This window comes from Palaemon carinicauda, chromosome 2 (genome assembly GCF_036898095.1).
Source record: "Palaemon carinicauda isolate YSFRI2023 chromosome 2, ASM3689809v2, whole genome shotgun sequence".
Lineage (NCBI taxonomy): Eukaryota > Metazoa > Arthropoda > Malacostraca > Decapoda > Palaemonidae > Palaemon > Palaemon carinicauda.
Window position 1 is genome coordinate 154432827 of NC_090726.1, and position 7500 is coordinate 154440326.

A 7500-nucleotide genomic window follows, 5' to 3' on the forward strand; every position below is an offset into this window, starting at 1 on the left:
CTAATTCTACAGTAATGAATTTGGACGCAGCCTATTATGAAACACTGCTTTAAATTATCAATAGCGGTTACCCGTAAACATTCCAAGTCATGCATCTGACACATTTTGTTCTCCATGAATTTGATTTGATTTAATTCACGGAATTTGGGACACATGGCCCAGCTGTGGGGACGGGGAGGTCCTCCAGCATAGGGGTGCAACTTGGGGAAAACCTTGGAGGAATAATATTGATATTTTCCTCCAAAGGGAAAACCTCACAGTTGAACTAAAAAGTAACAATTAAAAGAGGCTGGACAACAAGATGGGTTGGATATAAAGTAGATTAGTAAAAATTACGTGCAGCTAAAGGACAAGGGGAAGTTGCAAAGACTCTTAGTAAAGCTTACAGTGAACCACGTCAGTGATTACAAACATAGTTTCCCCCTTTAAAAGTAGGTGATCATTGGAAGTGCTAATTCTGCTTTAAAGTCTAAAAACTGTAACGATAAAATTCAACTTATCGGAAATAGTTGTACTTAAAACAAAAACAGAAATATATAAGCGTGCAAAATTTTATATTTAAGAGTTCATTAATACAGATATTATCAGTAACCAAAATCAGAAGGTATAAGACAAACTACAATATTGCAAAATAGTGACAAAATAAATTATTTAATCTATTTAGTTAAGCAACATGACCCAATCAAAATCAACCTGTGAATAATCGTGATGTTATCAATAACCTTCTAAATCATTCTTATACATCAAATATCCTGTGATTCTGATAATAAGATGCCAAAAGCAGATAGCCACACAATGTAGGTTCACAGATGCACCCCTCTTTAGCATCAGACCAAAAGCTTTTAAAAAGGATAACACCGGACAGAGACAGAGACAGGCAAGGCTGAATTATACATAACTGTGATAGAAAAAAAAATCAGTGCACAAAAAGGTACTTCTAAAAGGCATCACTGACAATGCTACTGGACGTGGCATTGTCATTGGTGCGCATAGATAATAATAAAACTGGTCCCAGAATGGAGTCTGGGGAATGCCGGCCCAGATCAAGTGAGTTGATAAGTCCAGATTTAAAACCATTTAAATTCTCCAAACTCTCGGACTGAAGTGTGAAAATTAAGAGCGCTCGTACCAGTCTCCTTACTTGACAAAACCGGGGCGTTCATTTTAAGACCATTGTAGGACTTCAAAAAAATGTCTTGGTAATGTTTATTAAATAGAACGAGACAGAGAGCTGCCGATCTCCGGAACGACTTGGTGACATGGCTTGATGATGTTTACAATCTCCTCTGGGACAAGAGGCATCAGTATCTATCTTGAGAGTAAATAATAGCAACCTCTCAACCTCCTCATCACAATGAGCATCTTATGAGGGCGACTCCTCATATAAACTCCTGTTGATTTTATAATAGATAGCCCAACTGATACATGGAGAGATAACATCTCTAGACTCAGTTTGGCGCTGTGTTACTTCTCTGGAAACATCGCTACTTGTTGTCTTTGCATGCGGATCAACGTCGTAATATTTTGACGATCGAATTGCCGATAAAAGAAGAAGCGTGATGAACAGGTTCAATTCCCCTCATTCAGAAATGTAGATTTTGTTCTAGCACAGACCGCCACTCGGTAGAACATTCAAGCTAGCTTAAGTAAACCAAAGTAAGGTTTAAAAGATATAAAAAAAGAGATAAGTAAACCAAAGTTAGTTTTACAAAAAAGAGATAAGTAAACCAAAGTTAGGTTTATAAAAAGAGATAAGTAAACCAAAGTTAGGTTTAGAGTTATAAAGAGAGATAATTATAAAAGGTAGGTTTTAGAAATATAAAAAAGATAAGAAAACCAAACTTACGTCTAGATATATAAAAAAAGAGATAAGTAAACCAAAGTTAGGTTTAAAAGACATAAAAGAAAGGTAAAACAAAGTTAAGTTTAGAGACATATAAAAGAGATAAGTAAACCAAAGCTAGGTTTAGAGATATAAAAAAGAGATAAGTAAACCAAAGTTAAGTTTAAAAGAGAAAAAAAAGAGATATCTTTTTTATAAACCTAAGTTAGGTTTAGTGATATAAAAAAGCGATAGGTAAAAAAACTAGGTTTTACAGATATAATAAAGAAAAGTAAACTAAAGTTAGGTTTAAAAGATATAAAAAGAGATCAGTAAACCAAAGTTAGGTTTAGAAAACGAGATAAGTAGAATAAAAATAGGTTTAGATATAAAAAAAGAGATAAGTAAACCAAAATATGGTTTAGGGATATAAAAATGAGATTTTAAACCAAAATTAGGTTTGGAGATATAAAAAAGAGATAGGAGAAACAAACTTAGGTTTAAAAAATACAAAAAAATAGAGATAAGTAAACCAAGATTAGGTTTACAGATATAAAAATAAGATGAGCAAAGCAAAGTTAGATTTAGAGATATAAATAAGAGATAAGTAAACCAAAGTTTAAGTTACAAATGTAAAATGATAAGTAAACCAACATTATGTTTATAAATATAAAAAAGAGATAAGTAAACCGAAGTTGGGTTTAGAGATAAAAAAGATAAGTAAACCAAAGTTGGGTTTACAGCTATAAAAAAGAGATACGTAAACCAAAGTCAGGTTTAGAGATATAGAAACATAAGAAAACCAACTTTAGGTTTAGACATATAAAAAAGAAATAAGTAAACCAAGAGATATAAAAAAAAGAAACAAGTAAACCAAAGTTAGGTTTACATATATAAAAAGATAAGCCAATCAACTTTAGGTTTAGAGACACAAAAGAAAGATAAGTAAACCAAAGTTAGGTTTGGAGATATAAAAGAGATAGTGAACCAACGATATTTTTAGGGATAAAAGAGATAAATAAACCAAAGTTAGGTTTAGAGATAAAAAAGAAGAGAACTAACGTTATCAAAAAAATTCCCAGCAATTTGAAATGTAGTTTCTACATGTACTTGGGTTATGAAAACAATATCTACTGTATGTTTAAAGGATGAAAATTACATTATCCTTTATATTTGATTAATTATTGTACTTATGATACTACTTTAAAGATGTGTACAGTATAAAGAGTAAAATCTACCTAGAGGCAAATATGAATGCGTATCAAAAGTTAAACATAGCCTTTTGACTTATTTTCAAAATAACAGTTTCATGAAATATTTATCTTTCTTGGAAGATTGATACTCAGATTGTACCCATTTCGCAATTCATTTTTATAGGTCGACTAGAAACTACTTTGGAACTGACTTGACGAGTCACTTTCGCAAGACACCGTTCGTCAACAGTCTAACTTAAATTCACATAAAATAAATTATTATTATTATTATTATTATTATCATTATTATTATCATTATTATTATTATTGTTGCTGTTGTTTTTGTTGTTGTTGTTGTTGTTAAAAGCTAGGCTATAACCCTAGTTGGAAAAGCGAGACACTATAAGCCCAAGGGCTCCGACAGAAAAAAATAGCAGAGAGAGGAGAGGAAACCAGGAAATAGATATAAACTACAAGAGAAGAATACTCAATCAAATTCAAATCTTTCAAGAATAGTAACAACATTAAATTAGATCCTTCACATATAAACTATAAAAACTTCAATAATAAAAAAAAAAAAACCAAGAGGTAGAGAAATAAGATAGAACAGCATGCCCAAGTGTACCCTAATCAAGAGAACTCTAATCCAAGACAGTGGAAGGCCATGGTATAGATGCTATGGCACTACCCAAGATTGGAAAACAATGGTTTGATTTTGGAGTGTCCCACTCTTAGAAGAGCTTCGATCTGTGTTATCGCTCTTTCTTTATCAAAAAGGACTAGTGCACACACACACAAAAACACACACACATTATATATATATATATATATATATATATATATATATATATATATATATATATATATACACACATATATATATACATAAATATTTATATACATAAATATGTATATATATATATATATATATATATATATATATATATATATATATATATACATATATATATAAACACATTTACACATATGCTCAGATATATGAAAAATAAACGAGGTAATTTTTGTAAAATAACACCAGTAACTTTGATGTTTGTAAACGATGTCATCTTCGACTTCGGGTAATTGAGAACATATCGTTGAATTGTCAGGATTTGTAGAGGTATTAGATTAGAAAAAAGAGCGTGAAAAAATGGATCACATCTATTGGGATTTGAAATTTTTCGATGCATATTTTGAAAGAGCGAAATGAAGATGAAATATGAGAGCACATGAATAAGATAATTTGCTCTTTTTGTAAAACAAGAAGAAAGACTGATTAACAGAGATAAAAGCTGTAACAAGATTGAAATAACAAAAAAAAAAAAAACGAGTTTGTGCATTAAAAAAAAAAAAAAAAAAAAAAACGAGTTTGTGCATAAAGGAAGAAAGGTTGAATCTGGAAACATGCAGGAAATGTTTTTATGTGGAACAGGCTGAATTAAGTCTCTCTTCATAGTTTTATATCACAGATCTATCTTAACATTGTTACTGATCTTGAAATATTTTATATCAATTACTCATTAATTCTATTGTAGTTTACTTATTTCCTTTCCTCACTGGGCTATTTTTTAATGTTGGGAACCTTGGCCTTATAGCATACTGCTTCTCAAACTAGAGTTGTAGTTTAGATGATGATAATAATAATAATAATAATAATAATAATAATAATAATAATAATGGCGTATACACAATGTCACTAAGGTATATGTACAAAAAGCTATTGCATGAAGTTATGACTGGCACAAGTGATGGAAGTAATGACCACCAGCGTAAGAGGAGAAGTTATACGTATTCTAATGATACAATTTTTTTATTATACAACAGCATTATCACTACATAAATCAAACTTCAAACCTTTTGAAAGTCAAACCATGGTAAAGAGAAGTTATCTCCAGTACTTCCAAAACATCAACATGCGAAATTTGTTTGAATTTTTATACGTCATAGTATTAATTACATCGTAAGTATTTAAAAGTGTGATTCATTTATCTATCAAAGCAAGGGGAACTCACTAAACACTTTTGTTTAAACAAAGACTTCAGCCAAAACAAGAAAGTATTCCCATTTATGGATTATCAAGGGTAATTCAACACCATACGTCTAAATGTGTTCATATCAGTAAGATGAATCTGGGACGCACTATGAAAAAGAAATATTTAATCTATATATATATATATATATATATATATATATATATATATATTCATATATTTATATTATATATATATATATATATATATATATATATATATCATATATTTATATTATATATATATATATATATATATATATATAAATATATGTGTGTATATATATATTTATATAATATACTGTATATATATATATGTATATATATATACACACACATATATACTGTATATTATATATACATATACATATAAATACAGTATATATATATATATATATATATATATATATTTATATAAATATATATATATATACATATATATACATATATATATATACATATATATATACATATATATATACATATATATATATATATATACATATATATACATATATATATATACATATATATATATATATATATATATATATATATATATATATATATATGCGTGTGTGTGTGCGTGCACGCTAGCGCGTTTATATTCATATGTGTGATAGTGTGTCTGTATGTGTATACACATATACATAAGCGCCAGTATGTAATTTTGCGCATTTAAAAGGTACCCGCATAATGAACCTAACCGCCACTGACGGTCTGTCCTTTATCTTCCCTAGGCAAGCACCCAAGGGGAAAACATTGCTGTCAAGAGCTTAAACACATATGAAAAACGTAATTTGTGGGCAATTCATATTTCTAATTCCTGTAATAGATACGCACTTAGAATGTCGCGTACAACGACAGAACACCAAATAACAACAAACCTTGACAAACGAACACGAATTACTACAAGATCATAAGGTATTGAAAGAGTAACGAATGAGGACAATTGCTAGTTATTGAAAATAAGATTAGATAAACACACAAGAGAAGATTAAATTGCAATACAAATGAAGCACAGCCCTACCAGAAGAGCCAAGCTATAAATAAAGGCGATCCATTTCTACAAAATTATTGTAATTAGGGTAAAGCTTCAATTACATTAGAAATACTGAGAGTAAAAACAGTAACTTGGTTGAAATTCTGACCATGTTAGGATAAAGCAACAGATCTCAGTGGAATGTTATGAGCACCCTACAAACAAGCAGTAATTGAAAATTATATTTATGATATTAATGTAAGAAAAGTTAATAATAATTCCCATGATATGCAATGAATTGCTATAAAAGATACACGAGAGATATACATAATAACCTTTTCAAATGTATTTATATATTCCTTTATCACCATTATTATATTTTTGGCTTTACGAATGTTGCTAATTTATGAGAAAAAAGGACCTCTGAATTACTAGCATTACAAATGTTGTTCTTGATAAGAGAAAAATAATAAACTTTTGTTTACATTATCTAGCAGATACAAAATTAGATACTTAGCTTGTTCTGACATATATTAAAATGTGCTATAATTTTCAAGAAAACTCCTCTAGTCATTGATAATATCCGAAGTTGATGAAAATGCCAGTCTAGTAAAGAAAACTACTTTTATTACTTTTTATATCTTTCGGTAAATTAAAAAGCTGCAGAAACCCCTACAATATCATTAAAAAACTTTAATACACAGGAGGAATTAATATCAGACATAGATAGAGAAAGATAATCAGACAGGCATATAGATAGATAGATAGATAGATACATACATACATACATACATACATATATATATATACAGTATATATATATATATATATATATATATATATATATATATATATATATATACATATATATAAATATATATATATATATATATATATATATATAGATAGATAGATAGATAGATATAGATAGATATCAGGTTCTTTAATTCTCATTCGTGATACGAGCATACATATTTACAGGGAGTAGCAAATAGTTTATATTACCGAATCCACTCGATCTTAGGAAAAAACATCAAAATATGAATTATTTTCTGATAAATGTTTCTACCAGAAGTAGAATTCTCTGAATTTAAATAACACTGGACTTTAACTCTACCAATAACAACGCAAGCCGATTGCAAATTTTGATATAAGTGGCCATATATAATGGTCACTATCACAAAGATTGAACGATTTTTTTTTTTACATCATGAAACTTACTCGACCTAGGGAATAATTCTAACAGTGAGTGTGTTTTTATGATTAGCAGTTCCACCGGGGTATGATTCGAACCTATTCATCTGAATTCACACAAAACTGGACAATAACTACCAACCAGGCTATCAAGAGATGTAATTTTATCTCGACCATGGTCTATATATATTTAAATGAGTATATATATATATATATATATATATATATATATATATATATATATATATATATATATATATATATATATATATATATATAT